This window comes from Sparus aurata, chromosome 9 (assembly GCF_900880675.1).
Source record: "Sparus aurata chromosome 9, fSpaAur1.1, whole genome shotgun sequence".
Taxonomy (NCBI): Eukaryota; Metazoa; Chordata; class Actinopteri; order Spariformes; family Sparidae; genus Sparus; species Sparus aurata.
Genome location: NC_044195.1, coordinates 22821430 through 22835769, shown reverse-complemented (window position 1 = coordinate 22835769; position 14340 = coordinate 22821430). Strand labels below are relative to the sequence as shown.

General features: G+C 41.3%; 1 protein-coding gene across 3 annotated transcripts in view; it reads right to left on the bottom strand.

Annotated features, from left to right (window-relative positions):
* Window positions 1–14340, bottom strand: part of erbb4b (erb-b2 receptor tyrosine kinase 4b) — a 362141-nt gene that overhangs the window by 232031 nt on the left and 115770 nt on the right. The gene's annotated exons all lie outside the window — the stretch shown is intronic.

The following is a 14340-nucleotide window of genomic DNA, read 5'->3' as shown; positions in this document are numbered from 1 at the left end:
CTGTGGGGTATATGTATGTGTGTATGCAAGTTCATGTTTACATTGTGTGTTTGTCCTGGTGATCCGCAAGAGAAACACAGAAAAAAGTGTCAGTGTGTTTGTGTGTGTGTGTCTACTCTGAATTACCAGCCTTTCAGTCCGCCCGCACTGTCTATTGCAATCCAGTAGGTTAAGATTTCCTTGACACTGTGTGAAAGAGGTGTCGACTGTCATTTTGAGGCCATATGTTGCGGTGGAAGCAGACGCACGAGCCATTAGTTGCACGAAAAAGAAAAAAAAAGACTGGCTTGTGTGGCTAAACAACTGTACACAGTGACAGTACACTGATAAATGAAAGTCTGGGTAAAGGCTGACGTCTACCTGTCTGCAAGTTGACTTCATTGGTGGCTTCTACTGCATGTTGAGTCAATATAGATGCAAGATAGTTAAGCATTTGTAGAAAGTAGATGCCTGTCAGTGGTAAAGAGCTAATCAAGATGAGCAACAAATGAGTGGTGATAACAGATACATATTTTGGGACTTTTTTAGTCCCGCCATTTCCTGTCTCCGTTTGTGGTTTTCATCCTGGTGTGTCATGCTTTGTTTCCTGTCTTTGTCTCTTTCCATCTTTTGTTTTTGCCCTGATTTGTTTCCCTTCACACTGCACATTAGTCCTTGTGTATTTATGCTGCGTTTCAGACACATTGAAGGTCAGAATCTCCTTGTTAAAACTTCAAACACTTTTCTATTTGGATACATATTCAATTTTTTTTTTACTAGCCTTATACAAATACTGCAGTCTACAAATACAATCTACTCCCTAGGAGGTAAGACATTTTCGTGTTCCGAGTTGTCTGGCATGCAGCGTTAGTCAGTGTGTTTCCCTCTTTCAGTTTGTCTTTTCTGGCTCCTCGTGCCACATCCATTGTGCTTCCATTGTTCAGTCTAAGTTCCTTCCAAAATCTTTCCATGAAAATTTGAACCTGTTTACACACATAAGCATTCTTCTCAACACATGAGGGCTGCTTTTGCTTATAATCAATGATTATCTGTCCTACACCAGAAAAGTTAGAACAAACACTAGCTCCTTCTCTAAGAAGCTTCTCAATGAAATTAAGTTGTTTGGTGTACTTCACTGTCCTGTGTGGGACAGAGGATATATGCAAGAGAGAAAAACAGAGTCAGAACATGCCCAGTCTAGATGCACAACGACCTTTTATCATAGACTACTGGTGTTATAAACTTAAAGAGGTCATGTTATGCTGATACCCAAGTTCATACTTTTATTTGAGGGTCCTGGTAGAATAGATTACATACTTTAATTCTCTAAAACATATGTCTCATTTCTCATATGGTGAATTGTTGCAGCACTCTTTTACACACTGTATCTTGAACGCGCCGTTTTTGTTACAGAATGAGACATCTGGCCTCTGTTTAATCTTTGGTGATAGTTGCACATGCGCATTTCTTAACATGCAGAATATATATCAGAGGCAGAGTAGGGAGGGTCATGCCAAGCAACATAGTGTGATCTAAAATAACGCAGCTTCAGCTGTTTGCTGACTGACTGGAGCGTATGTATTTTATAAATAATACATAAAAATATATATTTACATAACGTATATAATGTATATGTGTATGTGTGTACATGATGCATAGTGATGCACATAAGTTACGGAGGTAAGTGATTTCTGTGCGTGTGTGTGGGAGGGGGGTATCTCCCTTTGGCGTGTGCTTCTTTTTTCACTTTGCAGACCTTTGCTGCACAAAAATGCCACAGAACACAATAAAGAAAAGGAAAAACCCAAATAGCATAGTATAACCTCTTTAAATTTGAATTGTCTTTGGTGATTATTCATTTTCACTGCTGACATCTGTGTCTCCAGTCTACTGTTTGGGTGAAAAGGGAATTCCTGAATAAGTGATGTAGAAATTATTTCAATAGCAAAGTTGTGTGAAAGTTCGACAGTGATCCCACTGCACTCGCCTGAGGTCAAGTAACATACTGCATTATCAGGTTATTCTGAGCTAACAAATATTGGCTGCAAGGCTGGAAAACAAAAGCAACTCTGATTTTGATGATTGATGCGACTGTAACACATCCTAATTGGTTAAGGTCACACATTTGAGCCCAGACGGGCCACTCTGTGCGGAATTGAGGTGTCAAAATTATAACATCATCATTTTCAGGCCTCTGGAGTGGGCGCTGACAAAAATAAATGCCAGAAGCCTTTGTTATTGACATCGTGTAAGAAGACACCCAGATCCAAATTTCACTCATCGCAGTTAACAAATGATCTTGTGGAGAAATAGATGCATTGGTCTGTAATGCGTCTCTATTTGAGTACATTATTGTTAAAAAATAAAAATTACAGTCACAGGTGCAGCAGGACGTAGCACAAACATAGAGCCAGAAAAAAAAGGGTAAGTGCGGAGTAACGGAGCATCGGATTAACTCGAAGCAGCACTGTCTAAACCCACTTCACACCCGCGAAGATTTCTAAGTGCAGCTTTGCCAAGTTGTCAGTGGACATTCACCTCAAATGTATAGAGATATGGGGTGTTCTGGACTGCGGATAAGAGTTTTAGTTTTCTGTCTCCAGACGTACCAGGGACAGGGTCCTGAAAAACTTTTTTCTTGGTAAACATAAGTGAAAAATGATAAGATTCAACAACTTTTCTCATTCTCTTTACACAGTCGGTTCACATCTGAGCCGTCGCAGCCCCATCCTGACCCCCATTACGTGTAATCTCCCGTCTCCTCACATCGTCTTTCTTCCCCCTATCTCCCACAGCTGTCCGTGACTTAAGCAATTATATTTGCGTTTAAAAAAGGAGTTTACGCTGACTGAGTTGGAGGTACAAACGCACTTCCAGTAGGCAGACAGACAGTAAGATTGGCAATCCCTCTTATCGCCAGGTTGAGATGAGGTCACACATGGTCTACAGCCCAGCAACAGGGTCCTGGCTCCGTCTCATGGCTCTAACAGTGGGACACACACACACACACTTGCAGGAACTGGCAGCTTAGAGGAATGCTCTCATTCAGCACAGGGGCAACGGAAGTCTGTCAGAATGAAACTGCACTACTGAGATGAGTGTTGATGTCACTGCCACAGAGCTGGCAGTATTTGGGGTTGCCAGTCTCAGACACATACAAAAAAAAAAAAAAAAAGATTATGGGCACTGCTATTCAGATTTTGTTGTCTGACAAAATTACAATTTCTAGCTATTCAGCTCACACCGATATTATTCCATGCACATAGAAATGAGATATCATACAGGTTTGCATTTATTTATACATTCTCCTGTGCAAGTCACCATTTACCACAGTCCTCTACCCACAAATGTTTATTGGAATGTGCACGGGAAGCCAAACAGAGATGCACTGATTGACAAAACCACATCTTGGGCCTTAAATGAGAGTTTATGTGCGCATGGCGGGCATATTTACGACTGTTAACAAATAGCCTTAGGGGAGAGAGGGGGGCACTGGAGAGATAGAGTCAGCAGAGTGGGAGCGAGTGGAGAAATAAACTTTATGGTAATGGCGGACCAGCGGAGACCCCCCGACTACAAGCTGCATAATGCAACAAAAGAAGGGGATGATGTTTGTGTCAGAGTACTTTCTAATATTCATACGTTACATTTTCCGACTTAATTGGAATCTGTCAGGGCGCATTGGCCGTGAGTGGCATCACAGCAGCAGCTGGGCTGTTTCCCCACGGCTGATGAGATGCAATAAAAAGAGAGAGAGAGAATGGAGACAGGGAGAGAGAGGATGGCGAGGGAGGGAAGTGGATTGCGGGACGCCGAATGAAATGCAATTCAGAGTCAATGGGAGTCAAAAACACATTACCGCAAGCATGGCTTTCGTAAACCTGTAAAGGGGAAGATTGTTTAAGACAAATACTTCCGCCTATTCAAAACCAACTGTTCCCCATGGGGTCTGTCTCTCGCCCATCATCTCTATCAGTCTGTCTATTTATCTGGATCTCGCACAAACACACACACACACACACACACGCACGCACGCACGCACGCACGCACACACACACACACACACACACACACACACACACACACACACACACACACACACACACATAAATGCATAAGGTTTTACAGCAACTCGGGTTGATTCAGCACTGGATTTTGGTGATACTGGTGTCCAACATTATGACACCGTTCCTAAATTATTAGTCAGTCATTATGCTTTATTTGACGACCTGAGTATGAGACTTAAAAATCAACTATCTATCTTTACATGAGAGTAGCTTTAAGAGCTTTAGTCCCACATAGTTAATTAATTCATATCATTGTCCACCTTAATGCATGCACACCGGCTTGCTCCGCCTTCATGTTTTTCTCTCATTTCTGTTTGTCTCTACCAGCAGTGTTGTCTGCTTTCTTCGCCAGCAATAAGATCAAAAACCAGACCTCCCGTTTGAGATGTTTCCACCCGCAGTTACATTGTCATAACAGCAGTAGAATTGCGTGTGGAGGAAGCTTGTTAATAATGCAGCCGACCAAAAGCAACGAGTAAAACAACAGCATAGGCAGGCCTTCATTAAGTAGAAGTCGCATCAAAATCAATGCGTTTATAGGAGGGATGTAATGCCAGAGAGCGTCTAACTCTCTGCAGAGCGAGTATCACTGACGTAGATGGGAGAGGAAAAGCATGAGCAGATTGTCCAGCGGTTGATTGATCTAATTAGCGACGTTCTCTCCGGTGGATTAAGATAATTTTTAAGCAAATAATATGAAAATGGGTCACAAAATATACTTGAGCGGACAACTCACGTAAAGTATATGTGTGGGAAACACCGGAGACCAAAGAAATTGTGGATTAAAACAAAGAAAACATTGTAATGATAATAATAAAAATAATGAAACACACACACTCTGTGAAAATGAGTAGCTCAGTGGTAGAATTGTCATGGATGCTGCCAGTGCTGTAAGCAGCCTGCACAAGATTTGCATGAAAACACAAATATCTGCCAATATAAGATGTAACATAATCCGACACATGTCTACATTTCCAAATACAAGTTAATGCTGATAACATAGCTTGGCATGGGCATTTCAACAGCTCATCACTGACCTGATGGAGGTTTCTGTACACATTTGTGTTCTACTATTTGCATTGTCTAAATACTGTTTCATAACTGTCTGTCAGGAAGAACTAAATTGAGTGAAACCTTTAGATAATGGCTGTCGAGAAGCAGCTGTCAAAAACATGATGAGCCTTCAACAGAAAAATGTAATGAACAAAATTTTGCGGGACATCCACAAAAGAGTAAAGACAGTTTTATCTTTCTTTTGTTTTTCTTTACCCGAACAGGAGGACGGCCGTGGAGCGTGTGGGTCGGTCGTCCTCCCCCTCTGATTGGCACCCTTACTCTCTCTCTACATTAACACTATAATGGTATGGAACTCATTTACAGATAGAAAGCTTCGGATCCAAGAGCAAGTGCAGAAGACTCCAGCTGCGCAACGCAGCAGAGCCATAAATGTTCCTCGGAGAGAAATGATGATGCTTGTCTGCAACTGAAAATGAGAGGTGCGGCCTGAAAATAACTACATGTATGTACCTAAATTTGGGGACATTAGACAGTGAATGGAAAGCACTTATCCTTTGGAGCACTTTCAAAGTGGAAACAGAACAAAACTGGTCATAATGTTTCCCATAATACACACACAGACAGCGGACGTTCCCTGCAAGGCACTGGCCTGCCCATTGGAAACAGTTTGGGACTTATCCCCTCGGACACGTCGGCCAACCCAGGATGCATGGATGATTATGTGAATGTAGTAAAGTTGTTGAGTTGTTGTTCATCTAGATTACGACTTCCTTGCTCTCGTGAAGTATGAAGTTCAGCACAGCAAGGGGGGAAATAGTAATAACTTCTCAAGGGAAACGTACACTCAGGGCCTACTGTTGGATGCTGCAATGGAGATGCATCTGAAACACTCAGCATTATAGCCTTCATATGAGAATGGGTGATGAATGCGCTAATGACTCAAGCACATCACATGATGGATACGATTCTTCGTGAGTCAAGTGTAACACTTGAGATGACTGAACTAGCTGGCAGAACTTGCTTCATTTCCACACATGGAAAGGAGGAACTGATGGATGACCAGCCCCACTATCTCTGCAAAAACTTACTGATCTTATTATCTGTGTCTTATCATCAAAGAGGCCAATATCATAACAGCACAACAGCCTACCTGGAATATGTGGTGTGACAGTATAGCCACCCATCTTAAAATGTTCTTCCAGTGCCTTTGCTCAGCACTTGCAAACATGCATAGTGATAAAGCATTAACTTAAGGGCCAACGTTAAAATGTGTAACCCCTCATTGGAAAGAGCTTTAAATTCTTGAGAATACCCATTGGAGATGCTGAACAGATGGATGCTAGAGAATTAATTCTGATGTGGGGAAAATTCACCCAATTCCACTGGGACCTCCACTTATTTTCACCTGATTTGCCAATTTCTGAATCCATGAGAGGTCACCAGTATGCAGTAATGTGCAATCACAATTGTATACAAAGTATACACAACACAAGAATGGAGAAAGAAACTGTAAGAACAACATGATGAGACCATTGAAACAATACATTTTCTAAGAGGAGCAAGTATAGACTAAGTGGCAGTTAATAATTTGTCCACTTGTTTGGCAGGTATAGCAATCAGTTTCACTATGTTTGCAACAAGGTTGGTACATTTTGAATGTGGTATGTGATCTACTTTAAGGCGATTGACAGATTTTGTTTGCGTGTTGTGTGTACAGCAACCTAAGCATGGACTTTTTTTCAAAATCACCAAAATGACCCAGTTTTCTAAAGCAGAGAGTTCCAATCCACTTACCTTTGGAGGTCCAAGGGAGAGTCACCGAAAAAAAAAGAAGAAAGAGAGAGACAATCAGTTCATCATTGAATAAGAAGCCACGTTCTCCACAGAAAAAACTCATGGTAATTAAGTATTTTGCAGAGAATTGGTTCACAATTGCGGGACAACTCATTATTCCACTGCATTTTACAAATAATATTCTTGATTGGCGTGAAACTGGCGGTGATTTCAGTCATTTAGCCCAAATCAGTTTGCTACTTGTTAGGAGAACAAAACATTGAGAAGTCGCTTTCACTGACAAAAATAGACAGAAACATAAAGTTAGAGTTACTGGAGAAGCAACAATAGTGTGCAGTTTATTACTCTTCACAAATTATATATTGTAAAATGTCCAGTAGCTTTCTGGAAGTCCGCGGTGGCTGGTCTGCCTTTAAAGAAAACGCTATTCTAGAGAAAAGAACTGCCCCAATTGACCTTTAAAAACTCATGAACTTAATCATGAGTTATTATCATTATGGCACTTGCTATTGCTAAGACAGCAGAAGAGAAGCAGATGAGTTTGATCAGCTTGTGGTGATTAATATTTTAAGGTGTCTGCTTGTTTTCTAGTGTAACCTTTGACTGTACCAACTTGCTTTGTCTGTTTCTGTTTTTGTTGGAGAGGTTTCTACAACACGCTCTCATAATCCTCAGATGAGAGCTGTGAACTGCTGGCATTTACCTGGGAGTTATACATATGTGTAGATGGAGAACACAATGGTGACGATGATAATAAAAAGATGAGATTTTGATCTCGGTCGAGAAAGAGAGCTGTGTGCTCACTGCTGCTGCATTTTATTTCAGTTTATTGAAACTGTTTCTGATGGTATCTCAGTCTCTTCTGAGATTAATGTCTCCTTGTAAAATCCTCAAATGCTGATGCAAAAAAAGTTAATCTTTTCTTTTTCGTGACTGATCTCCCATTTGTCTCTAATGTTTTGCAAAGTTTTGTGCAATGAAATGCCTTTGTGCACTCTTGTACACTCATATGTTCACTGCGTTTGACCACTAAGAAAGCATCAATGCAAGGTGAAAACAGGACAACAGCTAGATGAAAAACACACTCACACATACAGAGGCCCTCTGCAAATATGCATTTGGTCACATCCACACATCAGTAGCCAGAATCCAGTTACACACATACATGCACAAACACACCAGGCGTGTAGCTGGGAACATCTGGAGCTGGAGTCGATTGGAAGTCAAACCACAATGCTGGCGGTGAACCAAAGCAGAAGGCGACAGATCTAGGCAATCACAGCCATCTCCATCATTGGCCTGCTCCGCTTCCCTAAACCCTCCACCTCCCGAATTCACCACAATGACTTTGAGAAAGAATCATGGGCTCTCTCCACCAGCGCCGCAGGGTGCAGGAAGTTCAGGACCAAAGTCAAACCAATGGCACTGATAAGTGAAACTAATGCAGTCTTTTAACTCTGATGGCACACAAAGCAGTGCACACAGCGCTTCATTTGGTAACTATAACTCATTGTACCACTTTTGTACCCCACGCCATTTAAAACTGTGGTGTTGGTGTCGTTCCCGGAACATCATAATTAATGTTGCTCATCTAACGCCGACCCTAACCCATTATTAAATCTTACCAGTCATGTTTTTGTAATGTTACAGCTTAGCAACTTAGGTAGCAAGACCAGAAAGATATGCACATGGAAGAATCCTTAAAAACATGTGTTGATGTCTTGAAAGGATATAATTTAACAAAAAAAACTGTTTTCCTAAAACTAACCAAGTATTTTTGTTCACTAATCCTGACTGAAGAGACAGAAGACTGAAAAGTAAAGGAAAAAAAACAAGCAAACTTAATGTAAAAATACTAAGTGAACAGTATAGTATTATGGTCCAAACCGGATTTGAACCTCAGTCTACACACGCAACACACTCAGCCTCCTCAACAGTTCACTCTGGTTGTAGTATCTCACACTGTTCCACAAGTAGAAATGATGGTCCTGGACCAAAATGAATTATGATATTCCAGGAACAACATCAAAACAAGTCGAAAAGCCTCGACGTCAGAAGGTGATTTTCGGTTTTAACCGTGGTCCTCAAACAACATTAATTATGATGTTCTACAGCTGGGTGGTATGGCCTTAAAACAATATTGCAATATTTTGAGGCCGTATTATGATATTTTGAAGTCTTCTCAGAAGCACTTCATAATATTCGGATGGGCGAAAAAAATCACATATCACAATTTCTACAGTGCCTCGATATCGCAACAATATTGTAGGGATGACTTTTGGTGCTTTCACAAAATACTAACACGATGGGGTTTGTCTGATCAATAAAGTGGATTCAAAAGAATGTGGATATAATGATGAAGAGGGTAAAGGCGAGTATTAGTAGAACAATCTGGTAGGGTCGGAGAATGAAATCACTTTACTGTAATGCAGCCTTCAAAAGCAGGAAAAGAAAACACAAATGCCACATCACGATATCCAAAATATATGCAGATAAACCACTAAATCACAAAAAAAATATATCATATATATTGCCTAGCCCTATGAAGTTCTAAGAACCATAGCTACACAGGGATATATACCTTTTTACCTCAAAGACTGGTACATTGACTAAATATACTATACATAAAGATTGGTAGAGTTCCATTGCGGCTGAATCTACAAGTTATACAAAGACGGCACTCATTACAGGATGTGTGTATTTCATTACATTGCATTGCAGTGCATGGTGCAGCTTCTATTTTTCTGGTCAGTCATTTTATAAGAACGAATATGCGCAAGAGAAAGAGAAAGACGGGTTGGAGGGTAATTTCTGAGCAGAACATGCATTAGCAACAGTAGACTACGCTTGCTGTAAATGTCACACAGCGGAGTGCAGCAAAGGGCTTGTGATGGCCCCAGCTACATGCTTATTATCCCGCCTGCCCTCCACCTCGTCGCCTCCCCTCTCCTTCCTATTCTGTCACTCACAAAGCCGCAGTGTGCGGTACAGCAGAAATGACATTACAAGAAAATGCAAACTGCAAATGATGCACATTACTGCATTATTACTCTGTTGGCGTCCGTTAGCTATGATTCAAAGCATTCCTGTTTGTTTGTGTGCGGCGAAAAAAACAACGGTGAGAGAAGATGGAGAACAGATGTGTCAGTGAGCTTCAGTTTAAAGCCCGATAATTTAAAACGTCTGACTAGGTGAGACCTTTTAAGATGTGATTGCACCATCAGCTCCTTCTGGTTGACATTTAATAGAGGTTTCCCTCCCACGAGAATCAAAGCCACACATGAGAGAAAAAAACAAGGAGGGGGTAAACACACACGCACAACCTTGATGAAATTCATTCTCCGTAAGAAAAACAATTCAAATGTTATAAAAACAAGTAGTCATGCAATTATTGGGCTGACAAGACAAATAATCGGATCTGACATTCAGCATTTTGATAGTTGGCATTTTGTCTTTTTAATTATTGGAATCAGTGTGTTTTTATCTGGTGTCCGATAAATTAATTAAAAAAAAGATGATAGTCCTATTCATAATTAATTCTAAACCCAAATTATTCCAAATTCACAACCGCATTAATTCAACCAAACAACAGTGATTAACAATTCAAACACTCATTTACAAAGAATGTGGGCTTGTTTTCCAATTTGGGTTTAGCCTTCAAAATATAAGGTTTAAACATGAAAAAAGGAGATTCGTATGAATGATTAATTTGCATGAAAATGATCGATCTGCTTTTTCATATAAAGTGTTAACTGATACTGTTAATCAAAAATAAACATACCTTATAACTGATACTTTTGTCTGCACCATGTAAATAAGGCATTAATGTGTGTGTATTGGTTTGTATTGTTTGTGTTGTAAACACAAAGAGAAAATTTAATTGAATAAAGTGACAACATATGTATTTTACATGGAATTTACAACACAGACAAAGAAAATAACCACATGTTTTACCATTAATAAGTCAATAGGCATGGCTTTTAAATAATCAGATTTTTCATCCTATTTACCTGGCTCTTGTTTCAAACACTTATTCGGGGTGTTTCAGCGCAGTGGTTGTTAGTATGCTGAACAAAAATTGTCATCGTCTCAGTTCAATTCCATCGGGATGTTTCCCTGCAGAACATGTTCTGCTCAAAGTTTCGGAGGACACTTTCCAATAGTTCTAAATTTTATCTAATTTGAATTCTCAAGCCAATACAGTCTAAAGTTTGGCCAGCTTTATGAATTGATGTCAAGTATCAGATGTACTGGCTTGACTTGGATGAATTGCTTCCATTGCAACAGCTGTGAGATTAGACAGGAGGGGGCACAGCATGCAGTTCTCGCCATGGCAAAAGGCTGTGCGAACGCATTCACTTGCAAAATCATTGTGAGGTGATAGAGAGGACCACAGAGAGCACTGGATTATCTGCTTTCAGAAAAAAAGATGTTCTGCTCATTTAACGGCGCCTGTAGTGACGGAGGACACAGTCAAATGGGCCAAAGGATACAGCCTGAAAAAAGCCATTCAGGGGCTGTTGCCACCATGTGATTATCATGGAAGACATGGCTGCATAGCATGACGGTTACAAAATTGTGTTTTGATAGGAATCTAGTCTTTTCAAGAAGAGTTCTCCTCGAGGTTAAGGGTGGGTGCATGGACTCAGAAGACTAGCAAGCGACTCAGCACTCCCCTGTTGCGAGTAAATTGACCCTTCAGACTGAAAAAAAGTCATTCATAAAGAAATAAAGGGCACGGTCGGGGGCGTGGTGCCTTGGGTAGGGGTGACATGATGAAATACAATCTAAGAGTCCCAGTGTGAGCAATAGATCTGTTAGTTCAAAGATGGCAAGACACTAAACACCAGGTCACGATATTACAAGGAAGGATTTTACTGCTCTCGAGAGTTACAACGTTGACAATTCCTTTATTTTTTGTTGATGATGAGGAGGTACATAGTCGAAATAAACCAATTACATTACAAAGTACCGTTTTACCATAGATGTTGTACTCACATGTATTTGTTTGACAAGCATATTGCATTGCAAGATGATTTTGTATGAGTTCGGGATAAAGTTGACCCGGGTTCCACGTTTTGTGAAAGTTTTTGCTGTGTGAGCGCAGCGGCATCATTCAAATGAGTGAGGGGACTATGTTTTGTCCTGCAGTGCTACTGTTGGTGTGCTACCCAGTTCTGCCCCACTGCCCCGTGGGATATGGGGGCAATTGACAATATCTCACTATGGAGCAACCCAGTCCAGCCTTGCGCACTAGAATGTTGGAACCATGGAGACGGAGGAGTATGGCGGCAAAGGACAGGGCCTCTGTGCCACCACCCAGCAGGTAACTTTCTCACAGGCTTTTCATCTCACAAAAAGTAGCAGCGGTGGTGATGGTGTGGGTCCAATATGGCAATCACACCACATAAAAAGGGGGAATTTCTAGTGGTAGAGACAAAGCCATCCACTGCTCCTTAAAAACGTAGGGTTTACAGTCTTTGTGAGAGAAGAATTGGGATTGCACATATGTATGTGGGCCTACCTGAGTATTACATCCACATATGACGTCTCTTTCAAGTGCCGTCGGCAGTAATGCTGCTATAACAGCCTCCAGTCCCCTCGGATGTCATAGCACAACATTTAGGAACCCAAATGCAGCAATTCGCTCTGATTCAGCCGCAAGACAGTGAGTGAGGTCAGGCAGTAATGAGGTAATAAGGTCTAGCTCGGTGACAATCATCCGGAAGGTCTTGAGCGAGGTTGAGGTCAGGGCTCTGTGCCAGTCAAGTTTCTCAACAGCAAACTAGAACAAACAATTCTGCATGCATGGGGATGGTGTTGTTCACAAGGGCACAGAAATTGAGCCCTCCTTAATGCTGCCCGAAAATCTGGAGCTCACTAAAGATCTATTCACATGCTTTTGGCCATATTGTGAATGTAAAGGGTAATATGTCACACAAGATGGTTGTATGCCTCAATGTGGGGTATGCAAACGTTAGTCAGGCATCAGACGTGTGACCCCTTCTGATACAACAAAAGTTTGTCCTTTGTCCTGGTCAGATGCTGGATAGCAGGCAGGAACATGGTACATGTAAGATGCACTCGATGACCTTGCATCATTAAAATGGTAGAAAAACATCACATTTAGATAGTAAGTAAAATGTCAACACTATTTCAGACTTGAAAACATTACATTGGAAACAGCAACACAGGAGAGACAAAAGCACAGAGGAAAAACAGTGGTGCCCCGAAAGGTAGGGCTTGCCTACACAAGATGATAGAGCCAACTTTGGGCTGGCTGACAAAAATATGTTTATATCTCCCACGACAGTTCTCTCACACTGCTATTTTTCTCCTGTGTCAGGGGCCAAGCCTCTCAAGGTGTGTTATCATTTAGTACGGTGAAGTTTTTCTGCTGGGGAATTGATTCTGTGGGTTGAAGGCTACCCGTCTCCACAGCATCCTCCAGCCAAACCAGCCAGACCGAACTTGATGCATTTGTGCCCACATATTCTCTCTGTTCTTGTCCAAAAAACCGTAAGGGGTGAGCACGAAAAGCCTCCTTCGAGGGAGGAGTGTGAAACCCTCCTTGAAGGAAAAATAGGGCCTTCCATCTCTCTCTTTCTCCCTCTCCCCAGCTTGCACATTGCTCACAAAGGCAGCAGACAGGCGGGTAGAAATCAATTCCATGGAGCCACCAGATGAAAGTGAGGAAGAAAAAGAGCAGAGAAAGACAGAGAAGCGCTATGAAGATTTCACCAGGCGAAAAGCAAAAATAACCCATGGTTTTTGGCTAGTCCTCCACCTGTGTATGCACTCACAGTACAGTATGAAAATGTAGCATACCTAGAGTGGGCGGAACTTTTTGCTGGAACACAGACCGTCTCTTTCTCCAGTGATCATCTGACCTCGACGAAAACCTCTCAAGCCAATTGCTCATTTTGGAAGCGCGAGATACAGTGTTTCAAGATACATCATTTTCAGCTTTTGCCAGTCGCACAGTTATGTCACAGCTTCACCCAAACTTTAACTAAAATCTGTCAGCTATAAGTTACAATGTGTTGGTTATTAATAAAGATCCCTTGAAATATCCGTTTTGACGCTGTAGTTACCCCTCTAGCATCACTTTTTGAAGAGCCCCTCTAGTACAGTAGAATAAAAACCAAACAAAGTCCAAGTTGAGGGGTGGTTGGAGCGTTTGGATGGGTCGTACACTGGGCTTTCCTTCTGAATAGGTTTGCTTCTTGTTTTTGACCATGAATCAAGAGTTTCTGTGAAACCCTTCACATGAAAAAAAATGCTAGAGGGGTAGGTAAAGTCTGAGGCGTGTCTTCTGTCTTGACGTTGGAGCAGTGTTGACTGCCTGGGAGTTAATGACTGGTTATCATAAGAGTAACTATATCCTATAACATTTGCATGCAAGATAAAACATACAACACATTTACGAGGTTATCTTTCATCGGATCAGTTCAGGATATCAAACGAGTTCGGCTCTTTATGT